This window comes from Cephus cinctus, unplaced genomic scaffold (genome assembly GCF_000341935.2).
Source record: "Cephus cinctus unplaced genomic scaffold, Ccin1 Ccin1_scaffold0330, whole genome shotgun sequence".
Lineage (NCBI taxonomy): Eukaryota > Metazoa > Arthropoda > Insecta > Hymenoptera > Cephidae > Cephus > Cephus cinctus.
Genome location: NW_014333027.1, coordinates 1,855,762 through 1,877,340, shown reverse-complemented (window position 1 = coordinate 1,877,340; position 21,579 = coordinate 1,855,762). Strand labels below are relative to the sequence as shown.

At 41.6% G+C, this 21,579-nt stretch overlaps 1 protein-coding gene across 6 annotated transcripts in view; it reads right to left on the bottom strand.

The window, feature by feature from the left end:
• LOC107266874 (protein shank) overlaps positions 1–21,579 on the bottom strand; it is a 98,096-nt gene that overhangs the window by 53,122 nt on the left and 23,395 nt on the right. For all 6 annotated transcript variants that reach the window (XM_025084128.1, XM_015737853.2, XM_015737856.2 and 3 more), the window contains exon 2: positions 10,132–10,193. The gene's annotated coding sequence lies outside the window, so the exon portion shown is untranslated. The remainder of the gene's footprint in view (positions 1–10,131; positions 10,194–21,579) is intronic.

Here is a 21,579-nt window from a genome sequence, read left to right as displayed (position 1 = left end):
GTATTTTGTATATATATATATATATATATATATATATATATATATATATATGTAAATACCGGAGGCAATCGGTAGAAATTCACCCTAAATATCAGGGATTAACATTCTGATTGGAGGAAAGCGAATGCTCCGGCTATCCCCATTCCTGGCAGTCCCCTTTTTATTTCTATTTTTTATTGTACCTCGATTAACGAAAAAAGAAAAGTTTAATTGAAAGCACGGCTAATTATCGGAACTATCGATCGACCAAGCGTGTAAGTGAGACTACTGACTCTGTACAAAGTAACTACCGGAACCGTTCATGTGGATCAGGGATGGAAAGAGGGAAATCGGGAATTTGCGATTTATAAGGGTTGACACCGACGTACATTAAAGGGCGACCACCTCTGAACGAGGACCTTTAAATTCATTATGATCTCGGACGCTGTAAGGGATGGGGATAAAAGGGTTCAAGGGTTACACTACCCCATAACCGTAGCAAGTGCGTAAGGTCCCTCCCCCCCTCCTGCCCCAAGGCACGAATTGTTACGTTACATATGAAAATGGCAAAGGAACAAAGGGCAAAGTGCATCCATTTAAATCCATCTTTTTCCCTTACACGAAGCACACAGCGAACGTTTAATCATCATAATAATCCCCTATTGTTTCCCAAGCGAAGTATTGTCCTTTTGAAAATGTCCCTCGTCATTAGATTAATCGTGCCATCAGGTACCGGATAAGTGATTAGTACACGATATAGGGGGGTAGGTTCGTAATGTACTAGGCAAATGCACGTTAAGGGATGTCTTATAGGGGTTGCGGATGCGCAACGAGTCTCTATATGCAAAGGGGTTGAAATAGCGTATTATATCTATAGAACGTATACCCAGACGGAAACGCAAGTAGTTCGCTCATACCGAAAGTGGCGAAAGGAGTCTCAACGCAATCTCAGCACGGTAGACAGCCAACCCCTATATGATAAACAACCCTTGCGTATTATACAACGTAGACACAAGTAGCACGTTGCGTATATATACTAATGAAATTTCGCAGAAACACGAAAATGTACTTTCGGAAAATAATAAGAATTTTTCTTTTAAAAAATACGCTACACTTAAAGCTATGCTCACGCCGGTGACTTTTAACGAAGAGAAAATAAAAATAAATCCTAGGAACTGTTTGTAGTTAATTTTTAATTGGAATTTAACGAAGGTACCGGTGAATTATATATCGCTACGTCAATCGAATACAATTACGTTTCGCCCGACGACGAGCGATTATCGAAAATTTCCTGGTGAACGAAACAAAAAAAAATTACCAGCCAATTTTTAAATTCTGCCGAATGAAAATACCGTCAAGGGAAACAATCGAATACGTACAACAAATCCTAGGGAATTAAAAAGTCGTGAAAAATTTTCTAGGGGATTACCGTTAACCAAGCTAAACCAAATCAAAGCCAATCCTTTTTACTTCAATCCCATTTACGTAGTAAAAATTCACCATCCCGTGTACAGTGTCTGTACGTATATAGCGTTAGGGTTACACGTAGCCACTTTTGAGTACCTCAAAGAGAATAATGTTTCATCGATCGTTGCCGGAAATATCAATTTTGTAGACGATTATACGGCCAACCTTTGTGGTCATGTATACAGCTATTACGGTTCCATTGTGGTGAATGGCTAGCAATAGTAGACGGACTCTTTGGCTCTCTTGATGCTAATAATACCTACACGCTGAATAACGTAACCTGGTTAGTATTTCTACATGTCAAAGATGTCTTAGCGATGTCCTTTTAAAGACATTAGAAACGTGACGTCTTGAGAACGCCGTATAGCAGGCTGTCAATATCGATAGAATGATCGAAGAAGGCCTGAATAATCTTTCAAGATTTTGACATCTTCTACACTTGCTGCGAGTGCGAGAGAGACGGACTTACGGGCCGTTATGTGCGTAAGACAGAGACAGACGTAGGGATAACGAAAATCGTGGATATATACACTCTCTTTTTCTCTCTAAAATCGACTGTATACATTTATTCGGATAATCCACGGTTTATTCTTCTTTACGACTTTTATACCGATATTCTTTTTGATAGTTATTGCCGATGTAATGGTACCCGCTGAACAAATATAATTTTTGATTTTTTTTTTTTTGTAAATATTATATTAAATATTTATGTCGGCATTACTATTGAAGAATTTGGTAAATACTGGTGCTGCTTGAGATTTTGATTGTTACGTGGTATTAAAGGGCGAAAGAGCCCTGTTGGTACGGCACTGCTCTGGACCAGACTATTGATCCAACAGAGCGAGAGAGAGACGGGAGAAAAGCACGAGGGGGTGTCAGGGGCGTAAGGGGCGCCAGGGGCGGCAGTCTGTATTATTAACCCGATGCGAACTCACGTCCCTCGACGTGTTTATATGTACACGCGGGGGTGGGCATTGGTGTGTAGGTACATTTCCGGGTTGAATACGTCACGTGGATTGGCCAAAATGCATCGCCAGGGCCGTCGCAAAGTGGTAGTCACCGAATGTCGTCGTCGATTGGAAATACAGGGTAACGTGTTATCAGGATGTCCCACGTTCTCGCGAGTCTAAAATTACTTGATCAATTTTATCCGCCCGGTGCAAAACTTCGTTTCAGCTATTTTTTTTCCCCTCTTCGTTATAATTCGCCCTCGACAAACCCCCAGGGAAAATCTCACGGGAGAACGACGCGAGTGTTTTTCCACAAAAATGAAATTTTTTAATGGAATTCCTATTTTTATCCAATACTCGACAAGGGAGGAGGGAGCTGACCTCATGAACTCAAAATTACGCTCTAGTGTTTTTCTCGATTAAATTTAACAATTTCAGCCCCAATTTTCGTCCAACCATCCTGTGTATTTTATATTGCGACAAAAAACTTCGTTTTCATTAGTCCCTCCTACACTTCATCGTTTCTCGCTTTCACTTTCCCTTTAATCACTATACATCTCAATTTCAAAATTACCCCTAGTCATCCCATTTTGCCAAAAAGACGTACTTCTGAAGACTTAAAAAAAAAGCTTCCACGAGAAACCTATCAGGAAAAAAAATGTTCTCCCAACAGGATCCACTACGCAAGTATTTCTCCTTCGCCAGATTAATTTGGCAGGTCCCGACATACGCGCTGGCGAAGAAAGTAACGATGGAAGAGGAACAAAGAAAAAAAAGATGCACGACCAGACAAAGAAAGGAGATAACAAATGAAGCACACGAGAAGAAGAGAAATAAAAGATAGAAAATCATCAAAGAACCCAAGAACAATGTCCGAAGGTCTTTCAGCTTAGTAGAGCATGAGGGTATCTGGTCAGACAGTCCTGACAGAATTCAAGGATGATCGTTTATCCCAAACAAGATTTCCCCGCTGGATCATCCATTTGGCATCCATGGATCCAGGCTCAAGCAGTCGTTCATCATTACTATACGGCAGCGATATGCTCCTCTATCTCATATCATACATATGATTTACAATGCTTAGCCAGAAATCCTCGAGCAAATTCCATTGTCATAGATCCGACACGTTACACTTCCTGGCCGTACGACCGACATAACCTCACTCTGTGTGCCCAGCCATAGTAGATGTGACCCTAAGTCGTCAGACTCCATCCTATATAGGAGTTTCAATTATATCTGTCTCATAATGACTCTGCCGAGTCCTGCAGCCAGGTTCATGATGCTTGATGGTTGATGACCCCTTCCTTTGGCACAGATATCACCCCAAGGGGTTCAAACCTTCCTACCTTCTACCTCTCTGGCCTTCGTGATGCAGAGTTGTTAGGGACGACGGTGTTTCCGGGTCGGACGAGTTTCTTTCTCGATCTGGACGTGTCACGCCATCCTGCTCAACTTCGAAGCTCAATAGTTGTGCGACGCCAACCGGAGAAACCATTGAACTCCTACCAGTACGAAGAATTGGAAAGACGACTGGAATGTATTGCAGGAAGAAAATCAAAGCGGGATATTTAAATTCTTGATTTCTTCAACGTATAAAAAATATCATGCGCGACGAAGGTAACCGTAATTTTTGTTATCCCTATATAATTTAATTTCCATGTAAATATAATTTAAGCTTCTTCCCACCGGCTTAATTACTTTTCCATTGTTTCGTCCCTCAGTCAGGTTACGAACCGCGTTATTATATCACGTGCATTAATTTCAATTAATTTCACAATGTTCAATCACTTTTCGAAAATCCCCATTGTTACTGTGCCCGGATCAGTCCGAATCCCTCAATATTTAATTACGGGGTTGCAGTCCTTTATTTAAAAAATATTGAAAAAGTATGGCCAATCTGGATATCCCATGACGACAGACATTGGCTTTGCCTGCGATATGATGGGTGGTATCCCTAGTCCTCGCTGGGAAACTTTCCCTAGGGTCCTGATGAGCCCACATCTTCATCTCTCAAGGGAAGTTTTCTTAGTGCTACGTCAGGAACCGGGATGGCTTATAAGCATTTGTGAACTCGGCTTAAGAGGTGCACAGTCAATCTCGCGATTCCCAGCAGTGCTGAATTATCGAACGATAGACCTTCCTGACCTGAATCTGTCACTGAATCCTCTACCAGTAGGAGACGCTGGAGGGAGGAGGCTTGGATGTAAAAAGGATGCTGAGAGGGATGAGACAAATGATCGATCAGTCGAAGTAGACCGATGAGAGGAAGAGAGACACGAGAGAAAAAGAGAAGGAAGAAAAAGAAGATGAAGAAGGATAGATGTGAAGCTGAATTGGTCTCTCGATATAATATAGATGATTCCCTGCCATTACCAAGGATCTTTCGGTGGATGCCAACCGCCTTTGATATCCCGCAGATATTGGATTCTACGGGCGCACGAAAAACTACCTGAGAAACTTTTCACTTGGGTAGGTATATGGATAACGACGGGAATGATAAAGAGATCGGATAGACAGGTGGGTTAATGAATTTCGCCTTCAGTTTATTTTTCAGACCATAAATTTCATTCGGACAATACCAATTCACATCGACACTTAATTCTTGCACGGGCCATACTAAATATGCCGATGCGTCGCAGTGCAATAATACAACGCACCGAATTCCAATGACACTCCGATGCTTGAAATGCGCATACGCGACAGAAATGCATCGTGAGTTGACGCGCGTTACGTATTTCGCAATACGTAACGTATATGAAAATATACAAAATATTTTGTCTTTTTGATAATTTTCTATTTTCAGTGTTCGACGATACATTGGCTATGATGCTCCAAGTGCACCAGGGTGCATCTATTCCTACGATGCGGCTTTGCCATATCGCCGCGGGAAATACGTTGGGGCAAAAGTCACGGAAACGTCGGTTCGTAACGATCCTTGATCCTCGGTCAATTGATCCCACGGCATTTCCTGCGACTGTACATAAAGTCCTATGGTCTTTGCGACGAGTCACGGTGTTTCCGTGAGAACGGAAAAATAAGAACAGGGCCGAACAAAAAAATACCATAGTGTATCACACGAATAACGCGCGTTTCGATACACAACTTTTTGGAAAAAAAAAAAAAAGTCAATTCTCATAAAGCGACAAAAACACGAGTCGCTTCCGTACTTTTAACCGGAACGCGCAATTGTACCGGCCACGACGACTGGCGCAATGAATTTCACGTAACTACGGCAATTCCGTTTGCCCACTCGTGCAAAATTCGCCAGCGGTATTCGGTCTAACGTTGCGAAATACAAGCGACGTATTAACGTAGGTATACATACGTACGAACAGACCGACTCGCTAACTGACTTTCTGTCTTTATGGGAATGTATCGTGTGGGATATATATATATATATATATATATATATATAGCGCGACGTACGGTATTCAGAAGGCTAAAATATATATAATAATAAACATACGTGAGAATCAACACAGTTGCAAACACGTTGTTTTATGCTGCGCCATTAAAACTCAGAGACTGATGATCTTTCGCCACAGCGCTCTAGATATATGACATAATAAGGCACATAGTCACATATATACACAAACACGTGTGATTGCCTTAGCTTATGGAATTTGCCAATTTAAAATTAGCGAAAGTCAAATTTTTCCTTGAGCCCCGCCGGCCAAAAATAATTCCGTACCAATCTGCCATTTGCGTCCTACGTATTATTTCCACCCACATTGATTCCCTTATCCGTACAATAGTAAACTGTACAAATTATATATATCTATACGTGTACATACATTTTTCCCTAAAATACATTTCCTACCGGCACTATTACCCAACTTGAGGCATCCGTCAGTAGCAGTGATAGTAAGATTGTCAAAAGTCACTTTCTCCGTGCGCGAACGTGCGCTTTATCGCCGGCGACCAGATGCGCATTGCAGCCAATAGCGCACGCAATGCGCGTAGACGGTTCGTCGCTATGGCAACACGGCAGAACGCAGTTCCGAGTTCTGTAGGTCAGTTACTGTTATACTCTTACTGTTATACTGTGTTACCGGTCGAACCCAGCTCTCGGTGCTAGCCAGTAATGCAGTCTGTCTGCGATCACGGACGTTTCTCTGTCCCAGGCCAGACGTGTAATTCCAGGCGAGAATGGGAAGTCGATCTATCCCGTCCATGCACGAACAAGAAACAGTATTGACGCCGCGATCGGACGGAACTTTTGAAAGACCCTGTAGCCCCTGTAAGAGTTCGATTTCGCGGACGTGCGACCTGTAGCGATATATTTTATTTAAAAAAAAAAAAAAAAAAAAAAAAAAAAAAATTGGTACCGAGCCATTTGATTCAACGCGCGCACGCTCGGCCATTAATAATAAGCACTCTCGGCAAGACGATTAATAACGCGAGAGATTCTTAATTGATTGTCCCGCACGCGCGACTAATTAAATACCCCTACACGTCGCCGAGTCGGCCGGCCAACGTGCCTGCCGCCCACGACGTCGCGACGGTTTCTCCTATTGTTTGTTTTTGTCATTGGAAAGAAAAAAAGAAGCTTTTTTCTTTTTCATCAGTAAAAATTTGACTTCCACGGACTCGCCTTGCGCAATCGACCATTGTGGGGTAAGAGGTCAGAACCGTGGGCTAGTATAACACACGTGAATTAGAATTTCTAATGGGATATAAACAATGGAAACGACGATTGGCAGCTTTTATAAACGCTCTCTAATCCCGGACGTGATTTTAGACAGCCGTACAGGCCCCTGTGTATACCGAGCGACCCAGTGGAAGAAAGATATGCTCAACCTCACTTTCGTTTCTCACGCGAGCCAAAACGGGCCCTACAATTTTTTACAACGCAATTATAAGCATTACAATATTATACCTATATACAGTTTACGAGTCTGATGTATAAAAATATGTTAAGTGAGAAAAAAAAGCAAAAGCAAAGAGGGGAGAAGAAGGAGAGGATATACATCGCGACACATAGCTCATGTGCAAGTGAACATTGGTATGCAAACGTGACAGGTCACGACAGTGAGTCCCGGTAAGAAAGCAGAAGCCGATTGAAGTCATGGTACGTGTATGTGGTGTGTACATACCTATATATATATATATATACTACAGTAAATATATAGTTGCCGGCATCGCTGTCACGTTTAAGATTCTTCAAGACCGCTTGAGAATTCCAAGGGCCTTATTAATGGATCCCATGGACCAGATACGGGGATTACGGATGCTGAGGTGATGGCGTGATTAACAATTTTTTATGAAATTATCGTAAAAAAAAAAAAAAAATTATGACAAGTATCAAAGAAATGATGTGTGTATACTGAATTGGTCCGTGGATAGATATAGTAAGATCGGCTGAATTCGGGCATAGGGCCCAAATGAGATTAAAAAGAAGCTAGACTCGGACCAGTTCGGTAAGGTGCTTCGTGGGTCTCTACTTCGTCTGGACCTACTGTTATCAGCTTGCTCCTTTTTTTTTGTTCCTCGACGGAACCGACCAACGGACAGACAGACCACTGGGGCCTAGGGTGTATAACCCTGTGCCACAAGAGGATGCTGATGGCCGCGTTGGACCCTGTAATTATAAAGGACCGGTTTCTATCGTGGCCCTATATAGCTACTCGCATACGTAGCTGTATAGTACGCCAGCTATACATAGGTTATATGGCTATAGGTAGGTAAGGCAGCTACGTTAAGTTCGTGCATAATTGTGTGGGACTTGCGTCGTCAAAAATATTACGGCCCTGCACGTGCACGGGGTTAAAGTGGCCGTGGATGATAGTGAAGGCAGTTAAAAGAGGGGTTCAGGTTGGTAGTGGCCTTATAGAGAGACTGGAGTATCGCACCAAGCATGTACCGTACGATGGAGCGAGGGTATAGGGCCCAAATATATCTACCGAGACTGGCAAGTAGATCATTCGAAGATAATTCGATGGGGAGTCAATTTTTCTCAAAAACATCTTGAGTGTTATCGATTTTCTTGAATTGGGTAAATTCAAAGATATTTTGTGGAAATCACGTAATCGAATGTCCCTGCGCCCTAAAAGCGTTGTATAGTGACGTTTCAGGGCTCGTGGCTTGTCTTGGATTTTATTGATAATCATTTTCTGACGACTGCATTTCCAATATGGCGGACTGCGGCGGCTCGCGGATAAATGGCGGTTTGCGTATCAAATTACGAGAAATGCTTGGACTCTTAGTCACTCGGGAATTCCTGTGTGCTCTCTCTCGGTGCATTGGTGCGCTGGGCGTTATGGGGAGAATCGGAGAGCGGAGAGAGAGGTGGGGGTCGAGTGAGAGAGCGGCGAGAAAAACCGAGATAAATCAATTAAATTGAGTAAAATTCCCCTGGGGAACAATGGATTTTTATTTTTATAACAGTATACACGTACCCTCTTCTACTGCTCGGCTGTATCAGTCGGTATTTCTTTGGGCAATTTGTAATCGTCACGCGTGTTAAATTCATACCGAGCGCAAATGCACTATTATTCAATTACATACGTGCATCGTGTGCAACAGTGCACACGCATTGTGCTTGTCGCTTCGGAAGATGACATATGCTTCTAATTAATCTCAAACGTCGACTAGGCTATTTTAATAATTGTATCGATCGAACCAGATTACCGAGCACTTTGTCTGCTAATTTAAATTTCGCCGGATAATTGACTCACGGTGTGACTGAATATCGATGGTGCATCAATTTATTGGTCGATATAGGGAATTATATTCCCTATATAATTCATATCGGTGTACCACGTTAATATATGAACTATCGTGCCTGATGATAATTTTCAAAAGAACAATTTTCTTTTCATCAGTTAATATCAGAAAAGTCAATAAAATTCATAAAAAAGTCAAACGTTAAAATTCAAACTCCTAAATTCTAAAAAATTTAAACGTCCTTCGTAGCCACGTCGTCCTTAAACCGTGAAGACGCTTCATCGCACCCGCGGTTTTCTGCATAGTCGAGGTACCGCAGAAAGTGATAACGGTAAACGTCGATCAGCCACGACATCGAGACGCCAGCGAAACATGTATCCAAACCCATGATCACGAATTCCCATTAATGGAATAAGTAAGTGAATAGAAAAAAATATTCAAACCAATACAAAAAATTACACCCCCATTGTCTCGCAAACCCCAAGCGTCCAAAAAAAAAATTAAACGCACTAAAAGCCCAACAAATAGACGACGAGCGTCGTCTTTCAGGTCGCTAGGCAACGTCATGCTTTCGATTCCATCCTCGTGGTTGGTACGACTGGCGCTTTTGTCTCTCGTGCTCGGATCAACGGAGCTTCAGTGAACAACCGACTTTCGCTCCTCGAGATTCAGACCCGTCAAAACAATAGGCAATTTCAGAAGAAACCTAAAAGTCCCATTTGAAAGGAAAAGCTGAAAAACTAAAATAATCCAAACACCTGAAATAACCCCTAAAAATCAATTTAACGACAATTATTCATATAAACAAAAATTTAGTAATTATTTTTAAAAAATACAATCTTCATGCTTATCATACCCAAGAGGCAACGATAATCGATCAATCGATCTGATATTAATCTCGATCCACCCAGAAGACCTATCCGCGTGCAATACCATACAGGTTGTACATATCGTACAGGTACAAGTGGCTACAGGGTAAGTCCAGGTCGAGTATCAGGATAGGACGATCCCGTTGGTAGTGACGCAGGATCGTTAAAGAGATTTAGGTGTACGGATAAGCATAACTCACCATAATTGCAGTGAAGTCTCACCGCCCAGGAGTAGAGGGAAGTGCATAGTCGGCCGCACCATCTGTAACGATAAAGGCGTCCTCTTTTATTTACATCCTTTATTCGAAACCTACTAGCAGGCACAGCATCCCACTATAACCCTTCCTCTCCCCTGCCCGCCACCCTACCTTCTCCTGCACCCTGCGTAATACCACCCCACCTCTTACCAGTACTGCTAGGTACGACTACTACTCTCCCCCCCCCTCCCGCTGCCCCTCGTCCTTTCAAGATTCAAACTTTTTTTCTCCTCCCTTTATTTATTTCTCTATCCAATATGGCAGCGCATGCATCATGTTACAAACGAGAGGCGTTCGCATGGCGCCACGTGTAATCCACTCTTCTTAACCATTCTACGCATCTTAATATCATAGCCATCGGACATCGGGCAATAATAAGTAAGGGCGTTACTCTTGGATAGGGGTCGGAGGGGGTGCCATTCTTCATTATTACGGCACTGTCATTTAAGCGCTATATCACACAGGTAATACATATATGTATAGGCGAGTAATGGATTTTGAATTTTTTTTTCTTCAAATTTTCGTTTTTACTAATGACGTTTGAAGATATATTTGTTGTCCTATCTACGTTCGTTAGATTAGGTCATGTCATAAAATTTGCCCAATCAGCTTTCAAGTCGGTTGCAATATTATCCTGCGTGAGGGGGATTCGTACTTGTTCAGGTGGGTTTATTTCGAGGTTGGTAATTTATGAGGATATGGTAATCTTATGGGAATATCAAGGGATGACGAATTTAACAGTATTAGTCGTACTGGCTAGTCGACTGATTATTTATGTAGGGGGTTGCGCGTTTGCTAAATGGAATTTCTGAATTTGACTGGCGGGTAGGTATACGCTGTCTGAGAGTTATGGATATTTAATGTATATTGCGTGGAGTATATATATACTATGTAATATATACATTATGTACTATATATAATATATATCATTACAGTACTGCTGGAAGGTCTCAGTTTTTGCGTGTAATTAGGAAAGGTGCGTAGAGATGATTATTTTGTGCACGTATGTCTCTGATGTCCCCAAGGGGTAGTTAAAGAGCCTCCATAAGGGTGGGTTAGAGCCATTGTAATTAACGACGAAACAATGACGAATAAAAAAAAAGTAACCAAAATCCGTAAAAAGAAAAAAAATTTCTTTCTCTTCGCTTCTCGCAGTCATATAAAGATATTCGAAAATAAAAATGACATTTTTCACAGCCACCCATTATTTCTCATACAAAGAACTATACTCCAAAAGTACATTTACCACCGTCTTGCTAGCTATAAAACGCACCCTCATTTTCCGAGCCTGTAATGGAAATAATCGAGTAAAAACCGTCCTACTCACATTCGTCCGGTTATCCACTTTCCCCAGTGGCAGGTAGCAGTGGGTTAGACATTACGTTAATCGACCATGCGAAAACTCAGAGGGGATTGTTTTTACCCTTTGCCGGAGTAAAAAAAAACTTTTGAAGATTCATACATCTGCCTCTTTTTTGTTCCACGCTCTCTTACTTTTTTCACCCAACTTTCGTCGCTCGTCTCGCTATATCATATCTTGTGCATTACTTTTACGTATGCGAACGCGCATGCGCGTAAACTGACACGTAGTCAAGAGACAATAGCGTTGCCATGACGAACCGCGCTCTATAAAAGACATCTGTATTTCAGAGGGCCGTAGGCGAGGGTGTGCGTTGGGGGTAGGAAGGAAACTTTGGAGGCCACGTGACAATTTTACTGTTATTGGAGGACCGTATAAACAAAGTGCAATTCCGTTTTATGAGAAACGCTTGAGGGGTGAAATGCCACTGAGAAATATTTTCCCACGAGAAGACAAGAGGAGGGTGGTACCGTAACCTCTGACCCGTCCGTCACACGATTCCAGAGGGACAATTGTCATTTTCATGATCTCGGTGGCTACAAGTGGAAGGAAAAGAAAAATTTTGAAAATTGAAAAAATACAAGAACCAAAGGACTCTGGTCGTAGCGTCCAGAAAAAAGATAAAAAAAAAGTATCTGTCTTGTACGAGTCAATTAGTCCCTGTTTGATCGTGGCAGTTTGCGATCAGAGCTTTGGGTGTGGCTCCTAATCAAGATAGGTCGTATGTCAATGGCAAGCTGCTAGGGAATTGTCCCACTGAAATTCCCTAGTGCTAATACCCGACGCTCCTTTCTTTACGTACCACGTAAGAACACTAAGAAAACAAGAGCAACGAAGAATTGTGCCAGCTGATAACAACGGATACAAGAAAGTGAAGGGGGAAAAAAAAAAGAAAGATGGCGTTATCATAAATTATAATATCGCAGTCAACGACACCGAGCATATATGGATATTTCCAGACATCGTGTCAGAAAATCATGATGGTTCGCAGTCTAGGGAATTTTTTTTTTTTAACAGACCACACGCGTGTCTCGTTCTCAGAATCATTTTGAACGATCGCGCACACGAGAGGAGCATCAGACAAAGAGAAAGAAAGAAAAAAGGATGAACAGAGCAAAACGACCCGTCAGCTTCTATTGGGCTGACTCAGACAGACTATTTATTTTGCCCTATTACTTTACCACAGCCCTTGCTTGCTCTTGTCTTTTCTTAAACATCCCCCATTATCCGATACCCATATGTGCTTTCGCTCCCTGTAAAACACGCCAACGCCCCTCTTTCGCTATTCCCCCCACGAATGCCCGAAGAAGGTCGCGTTTGGTCGGTAGTAAAAATTAAACGTTTTCTCGCAGTCCGTATAACTTGGCTTTACTGCGAGGACCAACATCTGCGAGAGAGAGAGAGAGAGAGATAATGATGACGACCAAAGCACAGACAGAGAGAAAAGGTATACCGGACAGTATAACTGCATACAAACGGAATTTACAACTGATAATGGTATCGGCAATTAGATGGGCAATCGTGATTCTACACGAGAGCCAAGTTAAAGGGGAGTTCACAGGATGAAAAAGAAAGAACTCGCGCGGCAAAACTTTAGTGAATTTAACGGGGTCGTAAAGGCAGAGTCAATAAGGTGTTTCGAGCGCAAAGGGGGTGTTACCTTTACGTATGAAACAGTCTTGTTTCCCGAGGGCTCGAGTGACGTCAGACACCACACCAGGCCTTATAGGTTAACGTGCAGTGAAAGACTTCGGTCCAAGTTGAGCCCAATGCACGCGAGCGAATTTTCACTTCTCTATGTCCTTTGTCTCTCTTTCTCCTCCCTTACCATCCATAACGTCCTCTCACTCGCTCTCGTTCTCCTAACCACAAACCAATATTCATTGTACAAAGTGCTACGTCACTTTTAATTCTCGAGTCGTGTACACTTAGATATTTAAAAAAATGCATTGCGTTTATATTCAAACACCCGGTACATTGACTTCTCGGGTTTCGCGCTACCAGGAATCCTGGACTGTAGGTATTATCGCCTAGCGGACTTCTCCTGTATCCGGTGTCGTGTTTGGAACGTACGACTCCACGACGACGGTGCATAATGAAGCGCGCGACAATGGACGCCGTTGCAGGGATGCGAGTGGACGTAAAAAAAAGTTTCAAGAAAAAAAAAATCATATCCATATATAAAGGTAAGTACCAAACAAGTAAACTAAACGTTCAACATAGCCACGGTTAATGTCGTCAAGACGATCGAGACGGTTCGCTATGTTTGGCGAAGCTAATAGAAAAAGACTTGACCTCCCGTACGAGGCATCTTCTGAAGAGAAGCTATACAGCCGGCATAACGGAGAAACAATGCGGAGTGACGTGACGTCATACGTATAGGTACGTGCGTCTATGTCAAGTATATGGTATATGCATATATGAATTTATGCATATATAAGGGAAGGGTTATACCCGTTACATCGAACTATACTTGCAGATTATTACGGAGTCATACGTCGAGATAGGCGGACTGCATAACAATGGCCTGGAGAGGATCGGGCGTGCCGCGGAGGATGGTTAATCACTGTCGGAAACTTCTTGCAAGGCCACCAACGCGCCACGCAGCCTAAATTGCACCAGGGAGCTCTGGGTATAATTATTGGTAACACTGTGAGAGCTTTCGGTAGTTTACGACAAAGGTCGGTCCGGTCGGTACTTATAAGATACGTATATTCGGTCGTCGTGAGTTCGGTACGAATAGGATATTAAAATTTTCGTGTGACGACGTAAGGGATAAAAAAATTCCCTAGAAGTCACTATATCGTGGAGCGTCTTAAATTATGATTATTCAAACATTTTTACACTACGTCATCAATGTTCCAGATGTGAAACTCTGAAACACCTGAGTATCCTTGGTCTCTCTCTCACTCACGTACCTATCGATCCTTTTCTCGAATCTCGACTAATTAGCTTATCTGTGAATCAATAAATTTCAAAAGTCACTAGGCGCGTGTGCCTCCCACGTGTATTTCTCTAATATTCTTTTTTTTTTTTTCTAACGGCTTATACAGCGCATAAGAAACGATACACGTCAGGAGATTACTTTCAATTTACCTAGAAACTCCTCGGCTCGTATTGACAGGACGAAATAGACTCGGTGGCAGGTCACTTGACATTTCCAAAGGACGAATATAAAGAGCACAGTCAGCGCTACGTGTTAAACTGAGGTCAGCAGGATTGGCGAGCCATTGCGGAGAAACGTTCTTTCGAAGAGCTTCCATTTTTTGTGACAATGGCTCTTTGCTTTAAAAAAATAAAAAAAAAAATAAAAAAAAAACAAATACCCAGCATAATTTTTTTTCGATAAAAATAATGCACCAGAGTTATTTTTCACAATCCTCGGATACTCGTAGCGCAAGTAATCTCCAAGTACGCGTACACGACGTAAAATAAGACAGGATTACCAAGAAGATACGCGATATAGCTATGTATGTAAAATGCGCAAGTATGAGCTTCTATTCTTCTGGAGTGTTTCCTGAAACGACCTATAGCGGCTACACTGGATTTTCTATACATAGGCCTCCACGCTGGCACGAGTGCCTGACAATGAGTACAAAATCGATGCTTAGCTGTTGGCGTGCACTTCGCCACTGACCTACTCTACGGTAATAATAGAAGCAGTTTCAAACGGAGGCGATTCTAAGCGAGAATAATACAACCAAAGAAAAAGCAAAGCCCGACGTGGGGATAAATAAAGCCGAGTAAATAGCTGGACTTTAGAGACGTTAAATATATAAAGGAAAAGAAAAAAAAAAAAAAAAGATTAGCCGAGGTGTAACCACTTGGTATGGTCATACGACAAAAAAAAAATGCCACTGTTACCTGCTCGTAGTAGGATAATCGATCTACGACCTTTTCAATGACACACGTATGTAACGTAACATGTGGTTATAATCGAGTATCCGCAATATACGTTTCTACATTTGTCAGTTTCCAGGTGTGTTGGTTGCTTGTTTCACGCAGGCGAATGACGTTCCCAACCACTTTCTCCGAATAATACATACCCAGCGTCCGTGATATTACAGCTGCGTAACTGGTTGCTAATTGCCGGTATAGTAATTGAAATGAATCCATATGGCGAAGGCGAACGAGATGGAAAAGTATATTCCAATACAGTTTCCGCGTGTATTCAATGGGAAATTATGTGAGGAAGTTGGCATAGTGCTTTCCCGACCGTTGAACGTATATGCGCCCAGTAGATTACGTGCGAGAACGTTACGTCCTATGGGAAGAGACATGGATGCTGTTACTCATGGGAGACAATGGTTTACGTATCAGAAGGGGTAGAGGAACGTGTGGACGACGGAAGGAAGCAGCGTTCTTGGGTACGAGAAAAGGAAAAATAAATGGCGAATGAATGGAGGAATTATTGAAAAAAAAAAGTGAACAAGTACGAGGGGATATTATGTAAGAGGACCGAACCGGTATTACGTACCGTAATTGTTGGGGTCTGAGAGTGAAAAAAAAATTAATTAAGTCACTGTAATGAGGAGACTGGGTGGTGGGTGATGCGTGTAAACGAAAATTTGTATGTTCAAAGAAAAATTATTACTGAAGCAATAATAAAGTATTTGGACAACAGCGGATGATCGTAGCAATATGACAGGAATTATGTCAAAATTTACCATTGTGATCGTAATTTTCAATAGTTTACCTATTTCACCCGGGAATGATCGAGTGGGATCTCCGAGCCGTCCCAACTCCAATGCTTTGTTAAATGAGGAAATAAAATCGCAGATTATTCCCAGGTATGATGTTACCAGAACTTTTGTCATTGTCACTAGACATTTGTGTTGGCCAAATACATACCAACCATTGCTACAGTAATCGCAGCTATAGTCAGACCGCGACATCATTTCTACTTGTAGGGGACTCATTTACGTACAGGTCCATAATGAGATGGCCCCTCAAAGTGGAACCGACCATACACATTCTTCTAAGGAAAGTCCATGGTAAAATGTACTAGCAAGTACATTGATTCCATGTAATCAAACGACAATCAATATATCCGTACGCTGTTTATTGAAGACAGTGAAAATAAGAAAGCGAATGGGAGGAATTGTTTGAATAGTAGGTAAGTACAACGTGAACTAAGGATATTTCACAGCGATCGAAATGCCTGAGCCCATTAAGGTTTATTCACACTGTAAACAAGACAATAGTAATTTAATATCAAAAAATCATCAAAAAACTTAAACAATTCTCAGCAAACTCGACAGCTAAATTACAAAGATTCTAAATATGAAATTTAAAAAAAAATATTTCTAAAATTATACAAAATTTTCAGTACGGTATCAATATGAACGAGCCTTTATTCGATCGTTCCGTAATGAAAGAATTCCACGTTCCTATTGCTCATGTTCATTGTACATGCAGTATACCTATATATACGTATGTACCACAATATACATATACATATAATGTACCTGAGGAACAGTTAAGGGGCGTACGAGTGGAGCGCGTATTATGTAAAGATATATAGATCCGTACTCGGGTCCATTGGTATATGCGTATTCAAGAGAAAAGAGGAAAGAGTATATAAATATATATATATATATATATCTCCCCCCTTAGTAGGTCAATGAGGAAAGTATATATATATACACGAGCCCTGGATAACAGTGCGCCCGTCGTTATGTACACAGCAACACCGCAGAATCCATGTATCCGTTTAACACGTGTACGCACACGTGGACATTAACAAAGGCACATATGTATACGTTCCTACTACAAAACACAACTCGATAATCGATACGGAAAGATCGTAATTGAGATCGATCGACTGTATCAATACGCGAGCAGTATCGACACTCGCGTATTCCTATTACTCGGCTGGTACAGACAATTCACCTAGAATTAAATAACAATTACGTAATTTTGACATGCCATTTTTCATCATTACAAATGACCCACGTGTTCATTCGTCACTTGTAATTCATATGTAAATTCGTTCCGTATCGACAAGCATCTACAATGGTAGAAAAGGAGACACGTGGTGCCCCACGCTAAAAAAAAAAGTACTTACCACCGTCTAGACTAATTAATCTTAAAGCATTTAAAAAAATATTTTTTTCTATTTAGCACACGTAAACACTCATACGTGATTTTTGAAATACGAAATATAGTTACGTATACTCGTTTCAATTAGATCATATAGTATTGCGCGTACTCGTCGATCCTATCTACGATCTATAAGGTACCAAAAAATTTATCACTATCGTACGCGTATAATATTGTAGTAATATACGCAACCATTAGGAGGCAATTTAACGTGATAAACGTATCAACCGATTTACGTAAATGCGTATCTATCAAGAAGCAGCGTCCCCTCTTATCACAAAAATATTATCACGACAAGCATAAATATCCCACGACCACTATACAATCTTGAATACAGAAACTGGATTACGTAGATCTGCATAGAGTACAAATTTGCAGCTAGGTATGATAAGTTCAAACGAAATACGCAACAAGAACCTCGAGAATACCAGTATACGGATATGCTATTGTCCAATACATTATAGCACAGTACCAAAGCACCCGTCATAGCATTATAACGTAAAGTATCCTTCCCATCAACGATTGGGTTCATCCCCATCAAGCTGCATCCTTATCGAAACTGTTCCCGATTTTCATCCCTTATTCGTTTCCCTGACTGACTTCGTTTTAAAAAATCGTTTCCATTCGCCATAAAAAAGCGAGCAAAAAGTCACAGGGCCGAAAGAAGTTATCGAGCGGCAGAGATCAATAAGTAACGCATCGTACGTGAAAACCAATCACAATGTTTGCTCAGCCGGTACAGTAGGTAACATCTGTTCGCAGGTGTGTTCACAGGCTAGACCCAAATAATATATAATGGCAGTATCAATTGCGTAAGGTGAAATTACGCCGGGGGCCCAAAAATAACAACAAAGACCTGTCACTCTCGCCCTTTTGCACAAGACTGTACGCATGGTAGTACTCACGCCATGCATACAGTTACAGTAGGTTCGCGCGAAGCACGTGCTCTGTTCGCAAGTGCTGCTTTTATTGTTTCTAAAATCACATAAATTTGAGGTAAATTATAAAAATCAACTAACCCAGTGCAAAATTATTCACGTTTACGTACACATTGTAACAAAAAGTTTTATCCAAAGCCACGTGTAATTTTCTATAAGAAAAAAAAAAAAAAAAACTTCAGTCTCTTCGATTTCTCAGAAAAATACTTTGAACTCGTGTACTGTCTATAAGTACTTCGTACGTACTGTTACGTAATGATATAAGTGGATACAGGCCTGTATGGTTATTCACGCGTTCCCACCTATCAACTTCTGCCCATGTATATCGAACGAGGTGTTCACGGCAGGTTTAAAACAAAATTAACCTAACTTTTCGCACCCCACCTGTCATATCCAGAATACATGATCGTTACATACGATTTCACGAAGATACGCGCTCTCGTATGAAAATTCACATATGTACATATAGTCCATAGCTGGATCATCAGGCTAGTCTCATACGAGAAGACGTTTTAACGCATGTGTTGGGTATATGACCACAAGTATAGATAGCGATGGAAAAAAAAAAAAGATTTAAACAGAGAGGGGGAAAAAGAATTAACATTACTTACGTAAGCACGCGGCCAATCGATAAATATACTTCGGGCGTTCATTTGCATTGTCATTTGTTTTTTCGTCATTATTTTCACGCACAAACTCTTTTGCATTGTAGTCGTCCGGGAGCGACGACCAAGCGGAGGGTGAATAATTCCTTGCAGAATACTTTCCTCCTGAAACTCTCTTGCTTCTTCCTTACGTCAGTCGGGCAGGAAAGAAAGAGAGAGAAAAAGTATCTTATTTTCGAAGTATCATTTAATTTTACGCAAAGCTATCGGTACTCCGCGATCGTACCTAACCTTGAAATTCCACGAATGCCGCGCGTCGCGACGCACACGACGTCGTTTGATCGACGCACCCTGTATATGTATATATGTACATATATACTACTGATATCGTAAATGCTCGTATATACATATACATATCTCAATATCACAGGGTGGAATCGCTATTCATTAGAATGCAATGGCATTCTTAGCCATACGGGTAGGAACAGTAGAATCTTCGATCGTTAACCAGATACCATCAACCAGGATGCGTGCTGGTATTCGAGTGTTCCGGTGTGTAGTGTGCATTACGTTGTAAGGGGGAAAAAAAATAATAATAACAACAACGATAATAATAATAAGCGACGAGTGCACGTCAGAGATGAAAAAAAAAAGTTATCATCGAAACGTGTGGAAACTGCAAAGGAATTTGTTTCAGAGATCCAAAGGATGTTTTGGTGCGTGAGTCGTTCCCGGTGCTTTTGAAAATTTCCAGAGGGCGACGAAGAGTCAAGGAAAAAAAAAAAAAAAAGAAAAAAAAAGACAAGCGAAGGAACAAAGACGCCGCGAGCAGAAGGGATTTCGAATGTTTGGTAAACGAAAAGATCCTGTATGCTCTGGCAAGTGCACTTGGTTAGCATATCCGTATATATAGGTATACCAAGTACCTGGGCACATGGCTGAACACTGAAATTCTAAGCGCACAGAGTCTTTACGTCTTGGCAACCTGAAACGTCCCCGCCGTACTTGTTTTCCCTGAGGATCTCGAGGTATAACAGAGGGGTGTAAAATATCCTTCAAAGTGTCTTACAGGCATATAGTCCTGCAAGTAGTCGGGTGCGTGGCCGTTCCTCTCTCTCTCTCTCTCCCTCCCTCTTTTGGTTTCCGTGGATCCTAGCCTTTACGGCCCATTTCGTATGCGAGACACCATTTCGAATCGCCTCTTTGACTTGGGCTTTATAAACGACTCCTGCCCCCCATTCCTTTCTCTGGTATCTTCATCTGTGCCTCAACTTCCTCCTCTGTACTTGGACTTTTGCCTCCACCACACGAAATCGTCAGCCGTGAACTTCGTGATTCGAATTTCGAAATATCGTCAACGCTCATCGTGTACACGTGGCTGCACGGCTAAAGAATTATCGGAAACTTTACACGGTGTATTTCTGACTTTGGAATTTTATCGGACCGCAGAGACTCGGTTTGTTGTGACTTTCGTTGATGTATCTTCCAATCTAAATGCACCGCTCGACGTATACGTCACGCTATAGATTACAGAGACTCTTTCGAAAGAGTGTATATATATATATATATATATAGATATACCAATAAATTCCACATATACCTAATGACAATATAAATGGCATATGTCAGTCAGAGTTGAATTGCGTATAAAAATTTGAATATCTTCTACCGAAGAAATAAAAGGTTGTCTAGGAAAAAAAAATAAATAAAAAATAAAAATCTATACAAAAAAGTTTTATCGATCCCACCAATCAAAATCATTCACGAAATCATAGACGAGTTCCTTAAACCTCTTAAGGTGATCGCCAATCACGTAAAGCCGCCCACGCAATCGGCGGGAACAATTCATCGGTCATAAACGCGTCGACTTCTAGATCATGATTTTCTCTCTCTCTCTCTCTCTCTCTCTCTCTCTCTCTCTCTCTCTCATCTCATCTCATCTCGTCGTACCTCTTCGCATCCTAAGATCGCCCAAGGGGACAGTAGATCAACTCGAAGGTCGGGAAGTCTTAAGGGGATTTTTCATTGGCAGAGCGTCAAAGAGAATAACAATGATAACAACAATAGGATGAAAAAGGTATAAAGAGAAAAGGAAAGAGATAAAAGAAAAAGAAGAAACATACGGTCGGAATAAAGAGAGTCGCGTGTAAGCCATTCGTTAGGGCGGTACGCGCAATCACGCTGATCGTCCAGGAAATCAATTATCGCGCGAGCGACTTGGTATTGTAGGTGGTACGTGGTGGTAGGGTGGAGGGAAGAGAATCCCGTCTGGCGACCAGACGGAAAAGAAGGAGACAAATAATGGATGAAAGAAGTAAAGAGGAATAGTGCGACGATGGTAGATTCGTGGCTGAGAAGGAGGAACGGGGGGGGGGGGGGAAGGGGG